This window comes from Myiozetetes cayanensis, unplaced genomic scaffold, assembly GCF_022539395.1.
Source record: "Myiozetetes cayanensis isolate MyiCay16 unplaced genomic scaffold, myiCay2020 scf16, whole genome shotgun sequence".
Classification (NCBI taxonomy): Eukaryota; Metazoa; Chordata; class Aves; order Passeriformes; family Tyrannidae; genus Myiozetetes; species Myiozetetes cayanensis.
The window spans coordinates 17649436-17671460 of record NW_026087270.1 but is presented as its reverse complement, the minus strand read 5'-3'; the positions used below and the strand labels follow the sequence as shown (position 1 = coordinate 17671460).

General features: G+C 43.8%; 1 protein-coding gene across 3 annotated transcripts in view; it reads left to right on the top strand.

Annotated features, from left to right (window-relative positions):
* NUP93 (nucleoporin 93) overlaps window positions 1–22025 on the top strand; it is a 67276-nt gene that overhangs the window by 8582 nt on the left and 36669 nt on the right. Inside the window, exon 1 of one of the 3 annotated variants that reach the window (XM_050311057.1) lies at window positions 18593–18760. The exons of 1 other annotated variant lie outside the window; for it this stretch is intronic. The gene's annotated coding sequence lies outside the window, so the exon portion shown is untranslated. Of the gene's footprint in view, window positions 1–18592; window positions 18761–18861; window positions 18881–22025 lie in introns of those variants that run through there. One more of the 3 variants, XM_050311060.1, reaches the window with a different exon arrangement.

The window sequence follows — 22025 nt, the reverse complement described above, 5'->3', positions numbered from 1 at the left end:
AATTCAGCAGTCTGGGAAAGGCCACAGGTACATTGTTGTGCATGGCCTCCTCTCCACTGTACTAATTAGTCACTTTGACTCCACATCCAAAATCCTAATCCCAGGCATTATCAAGCTTTGCTGTAAAATAGTCACTAACTAAGAAGTGTGTCGACTGTTTATCAATGCCTGGGCATCAAACTGAGATGTACTTCAGCTTCCCCATGCGAAACAGCAGCCTGGAAATTTGGCAGTCTGCAGAAGAAATGTTTGGGTTGTGTGTGTGGATGTTTTTTAACTTTCTTTTTGAAGTCAAAATGAATTCTTATTCCTGCCAAGATACGCTCCTGAAAGAAAGTTGCAGCCTTTTGAGGTAGAACTAAGGATACATGCATTTGCTTCACTCATTTAGATTTTTGGCACAGCTTCTGTTCTTGCTGCCTCCTTTTTGTTTTCTTTCCTGTCCTTTATTTCTCACCTTTCTTCCTCTCTCATTTTTTTTTTCCCTTACTCCAGTTGTGTTTATTCCCTTTGCTTTTCTGCTCTGGATTCATCCATTACCTCCTCCCTGCTCTTTACTCAAGTCTCTGTTTTGACAGTATTTTGGGTGCAAAAGGGTTATTTGCCTACTTTGAATTAAATCGTTAAACTTGTGTTTAAACAAAAAGCAGTTCTTGTGAAATGTCTCATTGGTTTTCCGTGCATGTGAAAATGACTGAAAGAAGCTCAGGGAGACGAGGTGGAAACTTTCCATACCATTCCATTATTGGTATCTCAGCAAGCATGCAAGATGCACGGTGCTTCCACCAGAAGCTCCAACATGCTTATGCAGCATTTTTGAGGCACAGCTAATAGGTTATTTTTTAGGTTAATTGGAACAGCGTGCTTAATTGTTGCTTGGTAAAGAAGGCTTGAGAAGGTGGGAGAGATTTAGTTTTCAAATAACTTTACAGAGGAATGAGTTGCGTGTTGCCAGCTGTTGGGACTGCAGGGGAAGTCTCTGTGGACTGTGCTTTTGAAGCATCAATTTCTGGGTTATGTGTTACCTTCTGTGTTTGCTGTGGGGTAGAGATGGAAAAGGGAAGAGAGGTTTTCTAACTTGTGGTATGTTTGAGTGAGCAAAGGGAAGGCTTGCCAGTGTTACATGAGTGCTGTTCCAAGGCTGGTGGATGAGGAAAGACAGCAGTAAACACCTCAGTGCTTAATTTTAGTTTCAGCAGCTTTATTAAACCCTTTTGAATGCTTCAGTTGGCTATCCTAGACTTGATAGAGGATTAGCTGAAACTAAATCTGTCATAGTTGATTTCTCAGACCACGTTTGGGGCAGATCTGTTTGGCTGCCTTTACATGCTTATTGTCAGCAGCAGATAACTCGGAGGAGAAACACTGACAGAGATGTTCACGGGGATATCTGCTTGCTTTATTAGGCACCACCTTGCTCCCTAGTGGTTGGAGACTGGTTATCCCTGGAGCATGAGGAATAATAAATAATTCTTTCCTCAATTGTGGTGTTAAACTCAACTCTAGATACTCTCAGTACCCATATACATACTGAGTCAGTTTTTAATCCCATTATGCTTTTGGCCTTGCCATCTTCCTGTGGTAGTGAGTTCCACAGTCCAATTACAGACTGTGTTAAAATTTATTTCCTTTTATTGGTTTTGAGCTTGGCATCATTTAACCAGGCACAGTTTCCTTTCTGCTCAGACCCATATGAACTGCATTTCTGGATCTGCCCTTTCTGGAACACTTAATTTCACAGACTCTCCAAGCACCAGCTCTTGGTTCCTTTATTAACGTTATTCATCCCCAAAGTGTTCCCACCTCATGTCCATGCTTTTGCTGATCCCCCAGGTCTGCCCTGCAGTTTCCCTTCTGAGGGTGGCTGTCCAGCTGACATGGTGTTCTTGATAACACCACATTGTTGTTTGCTCATCCTGATAAGGATGTTCAGTGTGGCCAAAGCCGGTGTGAAAGGCAGAGGCAGTGATCTGTGAAGGATTTGATTTTAATCTGGGGTAAGTGGGAGTGCACAGGTGGGGATACCATACAGTATCACGACAAATCTTTATCTCTAAATGTGCTTGTAAGCCAGTGGGATTCTTTGGGCCAGATTCTAAAGTATGAGAAAAGACATTTCTGAAGACAAGTGGGGGAGGAAATGGAGAAGGGCAAAAAAACCAAACCACATTTCAAACAGATGGGTGGGAACTTGCATGTTATCTCCAGATCCTCGGAGCAGTAATTGATTTTGCCTGCTATGGTTACCATATAGTAACTCGGAAACATTCATTATTTCTTTCCTCTCCTGCCCCAAGGCTTGTAGCAAAAAATGCATGTTTAAATCCTTCTACGTTGTTTGTTAAGTAGATACAAGAACCTGAAGACTTTAATGAATCTGAAATAAGCAGTAATTCTGTAGTCAAAAGACTCACCATTCTCTTGACTAAAAGAAACCATGACCATCTTTAGGTCCCAGTGAAAGCTAAATGCTGGAAGCTGGATGCAAAGATCTCTCCCACTGTGGAATTACACATTTGGACCCTGTACTCTGGTTTGATTCAGTTTTGTTCATAGACCTAACCCTGCAAGATTTCTTTTAGTACCCGTCTGCCTTGATTTAATTCTTCCAAGGTAAACAATGGCTTATTTAGAAAATTTACAGTTCGTTGCTTGTGGTAAGAAGCTTTATTACTCAACAGATACACTGAATCAACATCACTTCTTAATTTTGTTTTGCTGTTTGACTTGAGGTTAATGTTTTGGCTTCTTATTTGCTGGTAGGATGAAGGGCATGATAGTACTGTATGTAATATTATACCAAATGTTTTGTTGTTTGTCTGTGGTTTCATACCCTTAGATGCTTTCTCTACCTTTGCTAATGTCTTCTTGATTTTTTTTTCCCTGTCTTCTGAGAAAAACCTTGGTTTCTGTTTTTCATAAGCTTTTGACTTAGTGAATTATGGAAATAAACACTCGAGGTGGACAGGTCCTCTGGCTTGTTGCTGGAGCAGGGGGGAGCTGAGCTGGGAATGGTTCCCATCAACTGAGTAGTGTAAGGGCAGGATTTAGTTGTTTGTCTGGATAGATCTGCCTTCTCTTGGTTACAGGTTTGCTCTCTTTGTCTTAACAAAATCTCTTTCCTCGAACTCCTGTGCATGCATTGCCTCTGAAGAAGTGCCTGTAACATTTTCTCTCTGAGATGAAATACTAATTTGCAGCCAATATATTATGTATTAGCAATGCATCCTGGTAACAAATGTTGCTCTGAAAGCAGATATTCAGAGAGGAAGGTGGGAAGCGCCATTCCCAGACTCGGGTGGTTGCAGAGACGGCTCAGCAGAACATGTTGCATGTGGGAAGTGCCCCAGTGGATCCAGGGAAGGCTCATCCTGCCATCTCGAGGGAGTTTCTAATTCCATGGATTTTATGCAGCCCTCCAAGGTGGATCCTTTTGCCTTCAGCACCCCTGGTTGGTGCCATCTGTGGGAAAGGACACGCCTTGGTGCTGGGGTCTGCAAATGCAGTGTCTGTCTTGTGGCCATCCAGCAAAAAACTGAGGGCTTTTCTGGTACTTTACAGGAACCTTAACATGGAAACTTGGAAACTGGAATGAGTCAGAAGGACTTACAATGGAAATGGGTTTTACTGCACTCTTTTATATGCTGGTTAATTGACTTTAAGCAGGAGTTCCAGCCTGGCTGTCCATGTCACTGCAGAGTGTAGAGAGCTGGGCAGGCTGTGCCTTTGCAGTGGTGAGGCTCTTTCTGGTGTCAGTGGCAATGGTTTGCTGATTTCATCCTTTTCCAGGCTGAAGTTCCAGAATGATAAATGGAAAACTGTCATGACCAGTACCCTGTACCTCTGTGCCTTGTACAAAATGCATGCAGTAGACAATGAAATGGAATTCTGTCACGTGTGACTGAAGAAAAGGGCTTTTTGTTTCTTTCACAATTTATTTTTCAGCAAGTGCTGCAATTTGTTTTTGTAAGCTGAATGTGTCGTTCATGCACTTCCTTGAGAGCTGAGGAGTTGTGTCCAGTAGGTGAATTTGTGGAGGCAGTGTAGGCAGGCAGGACCTCAGCATTTAAACATAACTCCTGAGCTTATTGATTTATTTCACTCAAGTGTTTTACCTCTTGAAAGAACCCTTTGCTACAGTTACTGCACTGGATCATTGGCCTTGCTGTGTAGTACTGACTAATTATCTCAAAAAATGAATTTACAGCTTCCAGAGCAAATCAGGAGTGACACCTTGTAAGCACCATGAGTGGGAACCTCTTCCTCCACATGGTCACACGGTGGTGCTGCTTAGGGCTGATGGCCCTGAGAAGTGCCAGGTTTGAAAGGCTGAAGTGCTGGCCTTTCTGGTGCCCTCTGTGAAATCAGTGCAGTGTGTTAATAATGAGTGGGACTGCCATGGATGGGCATCACTTCACAGACTGAATCTTCTTTACTCAGGCTGACAGTCTCACAGCCGATTCCTTTGGGCTCTTCCAGGGCCACCAGGAGTGTAAATGTCTGAAGTGCAGAGCTACCTTCTGAAGAGTTTGTATGAATTCTGTGCCTTTAGATGCACAGTCATCCATTCCATCAGAGTAATCTTACCTGTGGGATCATCAGAGCTTCCTTTTGCATTAATATCAAAGATTTAATTACTTCTGATAGCCCAGCAAAAATAAAACAGGAAGAGCTGTCTGTTGTTCCTTATTTTTTGGGTATGATTTAGATCTGGGGTGTTTTTTTCCCCATTAATCTCAGAAGAATGTGCACAGGTTCTACTGGAAGGATCTGCTACCATGTCAGATTTCTGTGGTCAGTAGTTAGATGTTTTTATTACAAAAAACCCATAGTGATTCTTAGAATGTGTTGTTGAAATATCCTTTAAAAGAGTTTTTCACTTTCTTTTCAAGAAAAGCTTCAGCTGTTTTGGAGCACAGGCACACTGAGAGGCCTGGGGTATAGAAGCACAGGGAAATGAAGGCTGAAAGAGGAGCAGGTTCATGCAAATCAGTATTGAGTGTAACTGTGGAGATCTCAGGGCTGGAATCTCCAGCAGAGCTGCAATTCAATGTATTGAATTGTTAGAGTGTGCAGCCAGGTGGGTTATTGGCACTGCACATCTGCATGGCTTCTACCTCTGGTTACAGCATCTTCCAGCTCCGTGACTGCCTCACAGTGTGAAAGCAGGGGCTGGGCAGGGAGCACAGGCAGTGACATCACCACCAACAGCGAAATGTTGCCCTACAAGCTCAAAACCATAACTTCTGTTAATGACTGGCATGATATTTTTTCTGTGTCAAGCTAAAACAGTTAAGAGGTTCAGCTGCACGTGGAGTATTGAAATGCGTTTGTTACTTGACTTGGACTTCTGGAGCTCTCTATTCAGATCTAAACAAATGTGTGTCCTCCAGCTCCAAGTGTCTAATGACAAATGGCATCTTACATTGTTTTATAGCACACTTTGTGAGAGCAACTAAAATGGAACCCAAGCATTTAGCCTTTGGAGCCAGAGGCTGTAAGTGAGATGTAAAAACAGAGAGTGTTCTGGAGTTTGGGGTTTTGGTTTTTTATTTCGGTTTTTCTGGGGAACAGAGGGCAGATTTAGAACCAGAGCTCATAAAGAGCCAAGGATATAGGATTTCAGCACTTGAGATTTATCCATTTGTACCGGCTGACTGAAAGCAGCACATTGAAATCAAACCACCAAACTGCTGTCAGAGGCGCTGTGGATGAACAAGGAATGGTTTTTTATTTCAGAGATTCTGCAGGACAGAAGGAAGAAGGGAATGTCTGTTACCAGCTCTGAAAGCAGGCATCTGAAATATGTTCCAAGAGTATTTTGGAGCAGGAATGCCAGTTTAAATATTTATGCAGTGTTTTATTGTACTGATTCAAATATTGAATAGCACCTGACCCTTGAATTTTTGGATCCTTGCCTGACTGGCACCCCCTGATGTGTATATTTACTTAGAAAACGGCCTTCTGTGGCAGCTGCTTTTCATTGCAGGAAATTGGGAAAACCGGATTTTGATCCAATTTTTGTCATGATTTTCATGCTTGACTTTGAGTTCAAGGAATGCTTTCCTACGCATCATTTTCTTCAGCTGAGAAATAAAAGTTGCATTTACCATTTTCTCAGACCTCTGTTGTTCACAGTCCTGATCAGTATTTGACAGCATTTAACTGGCCTCCAACTTCCCTCCCTCAGATACCAGACCTTGTGAAAAACAAGCTTGCTTCTGTGCATCAGTAGTTTTCTGGTTTGGCAGTGCTGAGCAGCGCAGTCCTTGGCTGCTCCTGTGCTCCATGGACTGTCAGCAGAGCTCCTTTCCCCACCTGAAACAAGAAACTGAAGCTGTGCTACAAACACCAGTCCACTGGCAGCTCTGCTGAAACCTCCCTAGGACAGCTGCAGTGCCTATCACCAGTCTGGACTGGAGATCTTCAACTCCTCTGAGCTGTAATTGTGCAAAGACTGCTGTGAGTTGCTGCCCTGAGCTGGAATTGTGGCCACACAAAACCCTTTAAGCTGGCAGTTGGTTAGAGTCACAGGCTAAAACTTTGGTCAGTACAGCTACTGCCACTACCCAATATAATAATTTCATGCAGCAGCATTTTGTAGTGTGGTGACTCTCACTTGAGGTGGATTATTTATGATGTGCCTGATGTAGGGATGAAGTAGCAAAACCTGGTGATGAGAAGTCTGGCCTGGCCCGGTGCTGGGCACACACCCAGCTCCTGAGCTTGGATCTTGCACCGGCAAACGGCTCAGAGGTCTGGGAGGACCTGGCTATTCCTGCCCCTCGGCTGCTGGACCTGCAGCAGTGGCTGCTGTTGCAGAGCTCAGCCTCAAGATGCAGATGCCCTGACTTCAAAATATCAGCAAAAAGTTTTTCCAGATTCCCAGCCGAGCTCTGTGCTTGTTTATGGCTGAAACCCCAGGGATTGCAAGACAGTTTTAGCAAATAAACGTGAGGGATCTGTGGAGGGATTTCTGAAACAATCATTCCCTGTTTCCCTCTGTGTGTTTGCAGACTTGGAGAAGAAAATGGAGAATTTGGTTGGCTTGTTTACCCAAGCTATTACACTGGCTTAGCTGTTCCATGATGAAGTTCCACTTCAGTACTGAGCTTACGAGGCTGTGGAGATAAAAATTGTCAAGTTGATTGGTTTTGTCTTCCTGTTTTTCCATTCAAGTTTCACAGGGTTGGATCAATGTCTGCCACCATTTCTCCCTGAAAAACAGACTCACCCTGAACCTTTCTGCAGACACAGGGAGCTGCTCCAAGTATCCAAATGCAGTGGGGTTTTTTTGCACTGGTAAGAAATACAGTGGTGGCTCAGCATTATTGGCCATGGCTTTGAATGGGAAGCCAGTGTTAACTAAATTGAAAACATTTGTTCTGTGGCAGAGCAATACTGCCTGATGCTCACACTTTCCAGATCCCTTACTCTGCAGAGCTTGCCCTTGGCCTCATCTGACCAAACTGATAGGATCTGTTGAGAGGGGTCACGCAGGACTGATGTTGTGCAGGCAATTAAAATCTATGAATTGGATTAAAATCCATATGTTAGCATGCTTTGATGGGATTCTTTTTTGTTTTCTTTTGACTGAGATGCTTTTTGGAGATAAAGTTGGAACCAGCTCCTAATCTGCAGTTGCTTGGGGCTTAGCTGTCTGAGGTTTCTTTACTTTGCAGCTCTTACCTATTGATCACTTGATTAATTTTGTGTCTGAACTTCTGTCCTTTTTATGCCTGACTCTTCTGCCCTGTCAGTACACTGCTGAAAACCAAAAATCTGTACAGTTCAGAGGACCAATTAGGTTTAGACTTTAGGATAAATACTTGGTGGCTGTGAAATAGTATGTGCTTCATTTCTTGTTTCAAGATTCTCTTATTTTTTTTATTTAGAGCTGATCTTGACAAAGAAGGATGAGGCCAGATGCAGTTATAAAGGGTGCATTGTATTTTTACTGCAGTACTGAAGTATTGATTGTTGACTTATTGGTAGGCTTAATGCACAACCATTTCCTTAGTTAGTGTTTGAATGTCCATTAAAATGTTGGCTTGGTGCCAGAATGCTGGAATCCTGCATTTATAATATAATTTGTCTCTCCAAAAGTACTCATGTGGTTTGGATTTTAAAAAAAAAGGAGAAAAAAAAAGATAAATAGGCAAGTCTTGAGTTTCATTGTTTTGTATTTGTTAACCTTCACATGCTGAAATGAGCCCCTGAAGCAGCAGATGCTGAAAAGAAGACAGAGGGAGGCAGGCAGGCAGAAACAGGCTTGTAGGAAAGACCACTTCAGGTTTTGAAGAGATGGGTATGGAAGGCCTGATGCTCTTGCTCTTGTACAGGAACAGCCCTGTAAAAAGCATCTGTCCTGACTGTGGTGGGGGCTTTCTTGTGTTGATAAGGTAGATGGGGAGGAACCAATAATTGCTGGGAATCGTTTGCCTGTAGTGAGCCAGCAGTTACCCCAAAGCTCTTCCTTTCTAATTGTTCTCTGGGATAGGTACCCAGTGCTTCTTCAGGAGTCATCTCTCCCCTTCATAGAAACACAAACTTTCACAAAACAGAGAGGATTAAGCTTGTTTAGGTTTATGCATGTCTCTGGTTTTGGGTGGTGGCACGAACACTTGTGGTGGGGAACGGTATTTTCAGCTATCTGCTCCTGTCAGGGAGTTTTGCTGTTTGTTACAACCTGCCATGAAGAACAGTAACTGCACAAAGCCTCAAGACTTCACTGCAGCTAGAAGTACTGGAAATAAAGGGAGACCAAAGCAGCTTTCTGCTCTCCCAAATGTGAGGGGGAACACTTGACAAAAGGTGAGGATTCAAGAGTTTGCCCTCTGGCTGCTGTTCTGAGTGTTATTTAATCTCTCACTTAGACTTGTAGCCAAGACTCGCTGCAGTCCCTTTCCTGTAATTTCAGCTTTCCATTAAATAATAAGATTTTGTAAGGTAGGGTTATTGCCTGTTAGAGTCTACCATTTTAAAAGAAATTAGTATGATACTTGGGCCAAAAAAAAAAGATGGTTTTCTCTCACTGGGAAGTAGTAGCAATTGCTCCTTTTCTGAGCAAATACTAGTGTGAGTGGTGTAATTATTGAGATGAAGCTTGTGCTGATATTTGTGTTAAAATTGACTTCTTTTCTGCCTTGGAATATTTTGGGCTTAGTGTTTCTTTCCCCTCTGATCTGACCTTCTCCATCTCTCTTGTTTCAGTAGTCTGCCAGGTCGGGTTATTCTGTGCAGAGGTGACTGTCACCATTGTTCACTATATTTCTAAAATGTATAAAGATGTTGCAGGGAAACTTTCACATTTTTTTTCCCTGTGCAGTCCATTCAATTACTGTGGTTGGTCTGTTGAATTTTATGGTGATCCTTCAAAACTTTGAGTTCAGGTGACAGATGATGTAGCAATTTGGAAATGAGTCTCTGCTCTTTCCTACCAAGGAAACAGGGAACATAACAAGGTAGTTTGCATTTCCAGCTCATCTTTGTGTGAAGTACAACACAATTTCTAAGCATTTGTGCTCCTTTCCATGGACTCTTGTATGGCATGGTCCCAGCTTACCTGACTTAATCAGAGTTCAGCTTTAGAAGGTAGAAAAGAAAGGATGTTACCATACAGCAATTTAATTAACACTATGGCAACAACTATTTATAGACTTTAAATAATTGCAGTGCCAAATTAAGTTGCCCTGTTCCACTTTTTTAGATTCTAGCAATTGCAAGAGATGATAAACTCCCTCTCTCCAGGGGGATGAATTAATAGGTGTTCCAGAAGGACTGGAAGGGGCAGGATTTGATTGCATTCCTCAAATGCAGACCACCTAAGGCTCTCAAATCAGATAGCAAAGACAGTCTGTTGAAAGTGTGCATGGACTTGCAGGAAAGGCCCTTGCTGATAATGGAGGACCCTAGGGAAAATGCATTTTGGGTAATATTCAACTTCAGCAGCTGGAAGATCTTGTTTGGAACAAATATTAATAAAATTTTCTTTTAAAAGGAAATCAAGTATTCTTTCTTTATCTTTGCCTCCAGCATGTCCTTACTTCCAATAAATACACACAGGAATTAATGTTATTTGCAGAACCCTAGCTCAGTAATAGTACATAAATAATATGTTACATCATAATTGAGTAAAAGCTAATATTTTTATATAAAAGTATGCATTGATGTGTGTAATCATGACTGTGCTACTGAAGCTGCTGGTCCTAAAGGAAGTGTTTGCTTAATTAATAGTAGATGGAGAGTGGTCGACCCAAACTCCCCAGTAAATACATCTGCAGCCTGTGATATCCACATTATTGGATGTTCCTCTGAGTTCTAAGCACTGTGCATTTACTGCTTTTCATTAGTGAAATGCATGTTTTGGAATCTTGTCTGCCCTCTTTGGGTGTCTTCTGGAAGGATGTTCTGCAGGAAGGCCTCATAACAGACACGTCTGAGCCTGCAGTCCTGTGAATCTCTAGGGATAATTGGAGCCTCTTCTGATCAGTGCTGGGGAAAAGGGGTAAATGATGTTTGGTCGCTCTGTTTTTCATCATCGTGTAAGTTGTATGACATTAATTAGTCAGCAAAGGAATCTCACAGAAAAATTCTCTGACAAAATAACGCCCCAAACCTGCAGCATGATCTTGATGTGCTGAGTGGGTGCTGCTAAGTGCAGTGTCTGGTGATGTGTATCCAGTGACAAACTGGTGAGCACACCGAGGTAGGGGGGCATAACCAGGAAAGATGACTTCCCATTTCAAGCCCATGGAGCAGTGCAGCTGTCACATTTCTACAGTGACTGTGGGGACAGGTGCTCGGTGTCTGGGTGCCCACCTAAGCCATGTCTGTCCCTCTGGGACTGGACAGAAAGTGAATTCTGCATTGCTTTCTGCAGTGAACTTGGAATATGGGCTCTTGGGTAGCAGGAGCTCAAGGAGGATTAACAACACATTTTTGTTTACACCACTAATCAGTCTTTAGATGCTTTAGTCTTGGCCACTACTGATCTAGTGCATGTTTGAACTAATGACCTCTACTTGAAAGTCACTTTGTCCTTTTAATAGTTTTCTGAGTCAGCCTCTGTCCATTCCTGAGAGCCTCTTTATCTGTACACTTGAAAAGGTTGTTCTTTTTTTGTGCAAGACTAATCCCCGTTTTGTATGGCTGTGCACATTGCATGAAATGAAAGCTCCATGTATTCCCCTCACTTGCCTGGAATGAGCCCTTGCCTTTTTCCTAATCCAGCAGTTTGTGCCTCAGGTTCAGTGGGCTGCTCTTACCTTCGGTTGTGGAGCCGTAGTTGGACAATCTGGCAGGAGGTGGTGGCCAGGGTCTCATCCCCTGCAGCCTGTTGTTTCCCAGTCTCTACCAAGTTTTTGTTCTTGAGCTTGACCTTTCTCCAGGCATTTGCCTTTACTAGAAACATCTGCCTAACTGCAGCTAGCTGACTTTAGGACATGTAGCATTGCCAATCCTTCATCATCTCGACTGAGCTCTGAGGTTTGATCCCTCCCGGTTCTTTCCCTCCTAGCTCTTCCCATTCTCTATCTCAGTCCTCATCACTGTCTTTGCAAAGAATTACAGGGTGATAACTTGGAAGCAACGGTGACTTTTCAACATCAAGAAGATAGAGATACACAGAGGGAGGATCACTGGGAAAGGTGAAAAGCAAAAGAGTGCAAAAGAAATAATTACTGACTTCAGTCTTCTCAGTTTGAAATCCAGGTGAAACCTCCGTAGCTTTAAGACATGGTGCATTTTGAAGGGATTTAAGGTCGGGATAAGCTGTTTATACCTTTGTTGTCCTTTTTAGTCAAACTCAACAGATGGACACTTGTATTTCCTCTGCTGGAAGTTGTATCTGCAGTATTGTCTAATGTAAGATGACAAGGCAGGGAGATTCAGGCAAAGAAATGAAGTGATAAAACTCCAAATGACTTAATTTGGTACACAAAGGACAGATTTTTGTTTGTCTTCCAATACTGTCACTCCTGCATGGAAATGGGAGGAGACCTGGTGCTTTTAATATGTACAGCTTCTTAATCATTCTGCTGATGACGATGATATTAAACAATTAACCAAGCAGACAAGGCCAACACATGCTCTGTGTGAGCTGGGGCTGGAGGAATTTCCCTTCCCAGTTGCTGGCTGTTCTGTGATCCCCCTGAACATTGTGTTTCCATTCCTCCAGGAAAGGGAGAAGAGAATAAACAGTGTGTGACAGATGTTAGTCATGTCACTTAATGCAGGACTGGAAGGCACTTGGATATTAATGTAATGAGCACAGCATAAAGACCTGAATGGAGTAGACCTGACTTCTAATTAAGCCTGCCAAGATGCCAATACTGATTTCAGTTGTACTCTCACTATGAGAAATAAATACAAGGATGGTTTGACAAGGCAGCCATGCACTGCTGTGGTTCATTTGAACCAGCGTGCTTGTGGGTGTTCATTTCCCATGCTGGCCAGCACTTCTAGTGCCACTTTCTTCAGAGCTGGCAGCTGTAATTAAAGGAAAAGCACCAATTTAGCTTCTCTGCTAAGGAAAACCTAAAATGCTGTCTTCACCCTGCCTTTTCGCTGCTGATTTCAGAGCTGCATGGCATCCCATCCCAGGCAGACATCCCTGTGCATCCTGGGGTTCAGCAGATCTTCTCAGCTCCATCAGTAGTGTTTGCTGCCTCTTGGCACCCTGTGGTTTGGTAAGGGCAGCTGTCTGGAGTCCTTTGGCAGAGAGCTGAGCCAGTTGCTCTTCCTAAATGTTGGGGTGCTGCTGGAGGCCCACACGTACATCCCACTTGCAGCATGGTCCCCATGCCTTTCAGAGGGAGACTGGGGACACCCTTTGGGGCAGCACTCGTGGTTGTAAGGGGTGAATGAGCCTGTCTTCATCTGCCCACTGTTGGGGAGCAGGCTGGGAGCCATAGCTGCTTCTGTATATGTGTGCAGTCACACCCTGAGCTGGAAACATCTTCTGCTGCATGATGCAGCGTGGGAAAGAATGGTTCTGAATCTGCAGGCAAGTTTCTGTGATTGCATGGATTGAATTGCTGTGGAAATTAAGAATATGGGCTTGATTCTGCATATGTCACTCTCAGTGATGCGAGTCCATGTATAATTGCTGTAATAAAGGGGGCAAGGCCCAGCTTTCTTCTCTCAGGCCGTTCACAGCTGGTGATATAACCCTGAGGAAACAAAGGTAAAAGCAGGGAATTGTTTCTGCTTTCATACACGTGGATGTGCGTTCCTGTGTGGTGCCTTTCGGGCTGTGTGTGATGCGGAATGTGGAGGCATTTTGTGAGCAGCAGGAGCATGGATAATTGCACTCTGGTTAATCATCGCAGAGGGCTCAGGATTGCTCCTGGTTGATGCTTTGCAGCTTCCTCTGGAGTTAATAATTCATTGCTGGACTGTGTCAAAGCACGCTCCTAAGTCAGGCTCCTCCGTGGATTGCTGGCATCAGTGGGAGTCAGAAGAGATGAAAGATGGGCTTAGTGCTTGACAGCCATTAGCTTGGTGTGGGCCTGGAGGCAGCGTGAGGTTATAACCCCCCCATCCTGTGCTCTCCTGTGCTTGGGGACTTGGAGGACGTGGGAATTGGGCTTCCTGTGAAGCTGTGTGGAGAAATGCAGTAGCTGGACAGGAGAATGCTGGAGTGAGGATCAGTGGCCATACGGTTCTACTTTAATAGGCTGGGGGTCGAGAGGATTTGTTTGCCAGGGTGCTGAGGTGACAGTTTGGTAAAAGAGCTATTTTACTACAGAGCTGAGTTGCTTTCCAATGTGCAGTGCCAAACCTCCCAGGGAGAGCATGCTTTTACCACCAAGGGTTGAATTTGGTCATGTCGGTGCTTACAGTCATCTGCAGGAGGGATTGACGTGCAGGGTTTGTACATAAAAAGAGGGGTTAGCAATCTGAATTAAAAATTAACACATTCTCTGCATAATTACAGATTTACAGCACGCTAATGCTGTACAAAAGAGGGCTTTCCAGACAGAGCTTTAATGGCCCCAAAGCAGAGCCATCACTTCTTTCCCCCCCTCCTTTTAAAGTAGCATTGGCATATTTAAAACACTCCTCGAATTCTGCTGCAAAATAGCTGTTTGGCTTCCAGTTGTGGTTTTTGGTGGTGTGGTTTTTTTTGAAGGTGATTATTCTTTTCAACGCTAAAGATGGAAAGTGGTTTGCATATTCATGGCACATTATAATTTTGAAAATAATCTCCTAGTGGATATTTAACAATGGCTTTGGGTAAATGGACACTTGTTGCGCTTTGTTTAAGCGATTACATCTCAATTATCGCTTGATGGTGAGAGCATGGGTAATACCCTTGGTTCTTTGTTAAACAGGCTCTAATTAAAACTGGTTCCTGCACTTGCCTCTTGGATAAATATGGACGTGAGGTAGTTCAGTGACACTCTGTCAAATTGCCGAATTGAGAGCAAGTTCCCCATTCATCCTGACAAATGATACCGCTAATTGGGGTGTGGATGGCAGGAACAGCACTGCCAGTGTTGCTGCTAATCCTCTCTGCTTGGCTGGGCTTCCCCCACCTCTCCCCTGCTTGGGACCATCACTCTTCAAGTTTTACAGGATTTGTGTTTCTCTTTCCCCTGCATCCGCCTGGTCACACAGAGCACTGCTCCTCAATCAGTGCTCTCAGGGGTGTTTCCCACTCACTGTCTTTACATCCTGCCTCTTGTTCGGTGCAAATTTAGCTCCAGAAAGCTGTATTGAAGCTCAGGTCTCCTTTGAGCTCTGTAATGAGCCAGCAACTCTCAGTCTGGGTGTGTTGGTGATTTTTTCTCTGCAAGAGGATGGCTCTCTGTGATGATGGTACTAGGTGTTACTGGGGGTGGTCACTTCCCAGCTGTAGTTTTTGCTTTGGCTCTGGATGGCTCCTATTCTCTTAGTCCATGAAAGAGAGTCCTTTGCCACGAAGCCCAAATTCCATGCTAGGTAGGCCAGTAGCATCATAATACACTCAACCCACCTGACTTTTTGCTCTGCACTGTTTGTGTGTGAATATAACTGTATTGATGTGAAAGTGCTAGCCTGGATTTTCTTCCTCTTCTCTTCACCACAGTCTGCTTGGCATAAACTCCTGAACTCTCTCTGGCTCTTTTTTTCTGCATCCCTCAGAGGGGGAGGATGAGTGTGCAGAGCTGAAGGCAGAGGCAGCATGCTGGGTGTGACAGCCCTGCCTCTGGAGAGAGACCCTGCCTGTCATCGACGCTGGGTAATCACCCTGCCAGCCTTGCAGCGAGGGCGGCAGCGGATGCTTTAAGACCCAGTATGACAGTGCAGTATTTGCTGCTACAGGGCTGGGTTAAGCAGAGAAGAAATGATCTTTGGGAAGGAGCGCTACCTATCACTTGTAACGCGCTGCCAGCGATGTCTCTCGGTTTTGCTGGCTAATGCCAGGCACTGAAGCTGTAGGACTTCAAAAAGCAGCTAATACAGGAGCAGATCTAGCGAGGGGTGCTGTTCCCAATCTCCCCCTTAACCCTGTCCAGTGCAAGACTGAAAGAAAGGGAAAGATAGACTACTAGCACGTTTTATGGTTTGGTTTTTTTTTAAGGTAGTGGTGTTTGCATCTCTTTGCTGTCGTGGTGGAAGGAATCTCATTCACTCCAGAGATGCAGCTGTACGTGATGAGGTGGGAGATCCTTGTGGACTCCAGAGATGGAGTGAGGGAATGATCCTGACACAGAGAAGGATACTCTTATTCCTAGGCTTCTGCATTCTCTTTGAATCCTCACTCTCTTAGAGATATGATGCTTTCTACTCCAAAGGAAGACTTCTATGGTTTTCCTGAGCTGTGGCCCAGCAGCCCTGAACAGCAGTTTTCCCCCTTCTCCTCCCAGAGTCACATCAGAGTGCAGGAGTGATTGATGCGTGAGCTGACTGAACGCTCCACTAAATTGATTGCCAGTGCGAAGATAGGAGTTCCGACATCTTAGCTGGGTTACCCCTCACAGCTGTTTACACCAACAGCCATTTGGGTGAGGGGTTTCTGTTCACAGCCCTCAAAGCTGTTGCTTTAAGAAATCCATAGGTAAGGGGAGGCAGTACTGTGCTGAGCTGCCCTGGGAAGGCTTTCCCTGGTGATGCAATCTGTAAAACAAAGTGTATATATCTAATTTTGCTGATCCGTAATGCATAGTTCTGCAGCTGACAGTAGCTTCTGCAGTCACATTACATGGCCAGAAAATAACTGAGAGTGTCTGTTGATAAAAGCATCATCTTTAAAGTTGTGGCTAGCAGCTCCAGATGGACGGTTGTGCTCCTGAGATCCCTGGCGAGGCTGCAGCCTGTCCTAAAGAGCCAACTGTCTCCCCAGGTACCTTTACCTGTTTCAAGGTTTGGCTAGGAAGCAAAAACTCTGTGTGTCCTCCGTGCTCCTGGCTCTGCACCACTACTGGGTTATGCAAACTAGAGGTAAGCAGGGGGAGAAGCCATCCAAACTCAGAGCAGTGTGTGTGAGGTGAGCACGGCAGCAGGGACCCTGGCTGCTCAGAAATACAGGAGGAACACCAGAGGTAAATTATCCCTGCGAATGTATCACCCTTCCTCTCCCCAGAGGGACTTGGCCTGCACTGTGGGGTGTAGCTGGTCTGGATCAGTGGTTTTCCCTGCAATCGACTGACTGCAGCTTTGCACTAAGAACATGGGATTTGGACCTGTCTGCTCCACTTGTGAGGTGCCCGGGTAGGAGAATTCGGATCCTCGGTGCAGTGTTCAGGTGGTCACAAGCAGGGACGGGTTTGCTCCTTGCAGTGGTTTGAGGAAAATCCTCCTTAGGATCAAGTTTGCTAGTTCCAAAGCTGAAATACATTGCATTTAAGAGATGACTCTGCCACTTGTGAAACGTTGACTTGTGCAAGGTGCATAGTGATGCCTTTGAGACTGAGCCACAGAGCACCTTCTACAGACATTACCTGTTAATGGGAATTGCTCCCAAAGTGGGTACAATGTTAACTCAGAGACTCTTTTTTTTCTCTCTATAAAATATCCTGCACCATATTTAATGATAATTCATGTCCAAGAGATACCCCTGCAGCTTTGTTTTAATTACAGCAGAAGTGGAAATAATGAATTAGTGGTATTGGTGGTGATTCTGCAGATACCTCAGTGTTCAAGCACAGTAAAACACTCTCCTGATAGCTTTTTGTCCTTCATTAAATTAAACGTAGACATCCCAAGTCTGGATTTTTTTGTGTACGTGTGTTTGCAAATAGGAGACGTGCATTTTGTGAGCAGAGTTACTGAGCTGTGAAATGCAGTACTGTTGCAGCAGGGCTGTTGTTCTGGAATTTAGGAAGATCTGAATGTGGGAGTGTCACCAGCAGTTTGCAGATGGGAGCTGGGTTGGCACCATGGGTTAAATGTGCACTTGGGGCTCGTGGCAGTAACTTCCCAATAGTGTTAGACACACATTTTGTGGAACACTGCTTTGTGGTTTTCCACCCTGCATATTAGAAAATGCATTCCTTATTCCTTTGGTGCCTCTAATTTTTTTTTTCTTGAAGATGGGGGTGGTCTGTTTCTCGATTTTTCTGTGCCTTTCTGCACTGTAATGATGGCACCATCACCTGACTGCTGGAATACACTGGCCTGACTTTAATCATCGGGTGACTGGCTCTTAGCATGGTTTCAGCTCTGCTGTTTTACATCTCCTCTTGTAATTGCACGATCGCTTGCAGCATTGTTTTTCTGTTGGTGACAGTGAAAGGCACAGCCTGGTATTTATGTAACCTTATACTTTTTTGTTTGATGGTTGAAGTGTAGGTGAAGAAGTGGTACTTTACAAACAAAATCCTCGTTATTTGAATGTGAGCAGCATATTTTCACCCTTCGTGTGCAATCATTTTATTTTCACCCCTCATGAGCGATATTTGCAAGACGAGGTTATATATACACACATTCCTAAGTATGGTATGGAGGAAGAAGTAGGTTGAGCCTGTATGAATAACAGGGCTGCATTTCTGTAGTGCTGACACTTTCATTGATGGATATATGCTTACAGTTAAATAACCTGTTCAGAGCTACAAAAAAGAGGGATGTTTAATGTAAATAGGCTCTCAGTGTTTTAACTGCTAAATAACCAAACCCAGCAAAACAATAGAGAATCAAAGCTCCCCTTTAAAGAGCATCAACACCAATTAATATGCAGTAAAATTATATGCCTGTACAAGTTGTACCAACAGCTCTGCAGGTCTAAAATGGCAGAAGCTTTCTGTTGCTGTATAAAAATCAAACTACCATTTATTTCAGCCTCATGGTATGTGCAAATTCATGCAGCTCAGTTAAGGGAATAGCTTCACAACTGGTGTTACAATCTGTGGCTGGAGTGCTGCATCACAATGCAGCAAATGCATTTTCCACATTAACCAAACATGACAGCTGAAACGATTATTAACCATGCAATATGTCGGAAGTCATCAAAAATTCACATCAGAGTAATTGCAGTGGCTCGGGGAAAAAAAAAATAGTAGCATCTCTCTCCTCTTGCCTTCCTGCTGCCTCACCCCCTCCTAATTCCTACATGGTACAGTCCGTTAACAATAAAATATCCTTCTGTAACCTATAAACTGTTACTCCCATCAGTTACTGGTTTCAGACTGATGCTTTCCCTAGAATTTGAATAAAGCACCACTGGAAAAAAAATATATAGATGCTTTACAGGCAGTGGTGTTCAGCCGTGGAAAGCAGCAGCTTTCTTATTGTCTTGCTGGACTCTTGACTGTCTCAGCCATTTCAGGACTTGCAGGTTTGATTTATAATTTTTTTTTAAAGATGAGAAAACTTGAACATTAATAGAGAGAGATACAGCTGTGTAAGCCTTAATACCAGGCAGCTGAAGTGGGGCAGTTACAGCCAGCATTAACAGGTTTGTAACTCCTCAGTACTGAGATCTACAGGTAGGAATGTCTATCTTTTAAAATATATAAAATGAAGGTAAAAAGCTTGCTTTGATAAGAGAGGGTTTTCCTTCAGGTGTCTTCTGTGGCGGTTTTTCTTTGTGCTGTTGCTGCAGGTTGTTTAAATTTGTAGGTGAGTGATTAAAGAGAACAGGTGGATAGTTTTGGAGAAATGGTCCTTTGCTCACAGAAAAGAAACCTGGAGGTCTGTGCCTTTACCTTCCAGTGTTTCTTGCTAGAGCAGCTGTTGGGTGGGGCAGTCCAGCGTCTGCTTTGGGTTTCATTTGTGTTGCCTTTTTAAAGACCCTCTTGACATTGCTGACTTTGCTTTTCATTTAAGCAGAAATACAGTAGCATAACTTTCTGAATGCCTTTATGCCTGTTTTCTCTTCCCTAGGCTATGAAAAGTCTATGGAAGTATTTTAAACAGAAAATAAAGATGCTACTTGATTATATGGGGGTTTTTTCCTCTTGGTTTTCAGCGTTGTGCAAAGATACTGGTCCACTCTGTTTCCCCTGTTCTTACAGATGCACTTATGATTTATTTAGAAGACACACTAAACTTTCTTTAATTTTATTTTGAAGTAAGGATTTCAAATATGGGATGAAAATAGGAAAATATTTCTACTCTTACAAAGTAAATGAAGACACTTGGAGATTTGCTTTTTTTGTTAGTTTCTTGACTGAGGTGGTGGAGTGTATTTGCTTAGTCAACTGGAGTTTGCAGCTAGATCCCACCTCTCTTTGAAGTGAATAGGATATGTTATGAAAGGGGTTAAGCCAGTAAAATCATAGTCAAGGGAAGCAGTCAGGGAATTAACATTTATATAGATGTGGTGGCCGTGACTAGCTGGGTGGGTGGCAGCTGATTCAGTACTCTCAGATCTGAGGACTCAGAGGCTGCATGCAGACTGGGAGTTCTGCCTGCCTTGGGCATTGGGACAAAAGTAGAGGGTGGGTTGCTTTTTCTCCTTTCCTTTCAGTTCTGTTTTTCCATATGGAAAAAAGCAGTTTAATGCAGCGTGCTGTGCCGGGATGGCACCTGGGTTCTTGCAGCAGAGGGTGATTTGCCTCCTTTGGGGCTCCCTCCCCAGATTTCAAGGTGCCTGTATGCCATGTTCTGCACTCTTCCTATTGTCAACTGAGAAATGCTCGGGAGGGGAGACACAGAACAGGGGCGTAGCACGACCAAAAAGTTGCCTCTCTTCAGCCAGATTACCTGTGCAAAGGGGGGGTCTTGCCACAAAAGCAGCTCAGCAAGAAATCAGGTAAAGGACAATGAAATGTGTGGTTTGCATGTGTAAAAAAGATGGAGGAAGCCATCCCATCGCCACTGACCCTGTGTGGGAGGCGGCTCGGTTATCCTTGCAGTTGGTACAGTGTGGCAAATTATTTTCCTTTGTCTGAAGTGGGTGGGAGACAGAGTTCAACGAAGCTCCATAAATTAACGTATGGAGAAATGACTGAGCCGCCGTAATGAATAATTAGCTGCAGGTCTCTTATGGCAGGGTTTTCCGTGATATCTGCTGGCAGCATCTGGACTTGACATTTCATTTACACTGAAGTCCGAAAGCTCGTGTGCCTCGTTAATGCAAGGCGCAAATAAAGGCACGCACTGCTAGACAGTCCCTTAGCCAGGGTGGAGTACAGCCCGAGCAGGAAAATGGAAACCTATTGTCTCTGGTGTATCCTCAGCACACCGCTCTCGTGCCCCAAGTCTGCAAAGTTTAAACCTCAGGTTTATTGCACAATAAGGGAGAAATAAACTGAGAAAGGATAAAGTATTTATTATAACATATCATCGACTGCAGCTGAGAATTTTAATACGTGCCTTTCTCTCTGGGCTTTATAATGTCTAACATTTTTAAATATACATTCTGTAATTATTACAGGCATATTCCAGACTTCTGTTTCTTAGTTTAATGATCTGTAATTAATAATTCATAGGTAATTTAAATAATTAACTTTGTGAAATGTATCAGTAATGTAGTAAGGAAACACCATTTCTAAAGACCACGGCATGTTTAAATTGAGCATTTAAAGATATCGTGACATGTATGAACTCCAAATCGCTTGCTTTCACTGTCAGTAAAATATTTATCTTTATTCCAAGGAATACACTGCCATGTTGAAAATAGCTATTATGTGAACAAAGTTGCTCTGATTTATTTACAAATCCTGAAAAAGAATGGGCTAGCTAATTTGGGCTTATTTTTTTAACCTCAGGTGGATGATTTTGCCAAATCATCTCCTGTCATTTCGGAGGTCTGAACTTTGAATTTGCGCATTTTCTTGACATGCCAGTGTGTTTTTAAAAAGAAAAAAAATTATATTCTTCACACTGCAGCGCATGTATTCTTGGCTCTTTCTTTGTAGCATTCGTCGCTATCAGCGAAATAAAGTAAATTTCACTCGGGAAAGGTTTGCCTTCCCTGGGTGGGTTTTTTTCCAGGAGACTTCAAAATGCACCAGAAATGTTACGGGGAAACCCCTTTGTGGAGGTGCAGCGCTGGGGAAAGCCACCTCTGCCGGGCTTAGGATTTGCACGCTGGTGAAACTTGGCTGTCACATTCCCGGCGCTGACAGGGTTTGATGTCTCCGAACCAGGCGTTGTCCCTTCGAGGCACCGGGCGCTCGCTGCGTGCCTCGCTGCCCGTCTGAAATGCAGATGGAGGCTGGAAGATGCCGCTTGGCTTCTCTTTTTACTGAAGCAGAAAGATAACGAGCGCTCCCGAGGAACGTTCAGGAAGGCGGTGCACAGGCTTTCAGCTCTGGGATGGGGCACGGCAGCCGAAATCCTTCTGCTTGAGCCGGCCTGAGAGCAGGGAGAGGGTCAGGCTCAGTGCTGCCAGCCTCACTCCCTGCATCCAGAGGAGGTAAAGAGAACCAGTTTCTTTCATGACTGGTTTTTTCCATACAGTCTCAGACTAACTCAAAGGCATTTAACTGTTTTTACGTGTCTGAAATTGTGAAGGAAGAGATGTGCAAATATCACTCATCTCTTGGTTGCCAAACAATCCTTAGAGCATCCCTGTTTCTCACAAGCAGCAAGATTACGTGCTCCCAGTCAGACAGGCAGAAGGATAAAGCACTTGACAGGGGTGGGGGAGACCG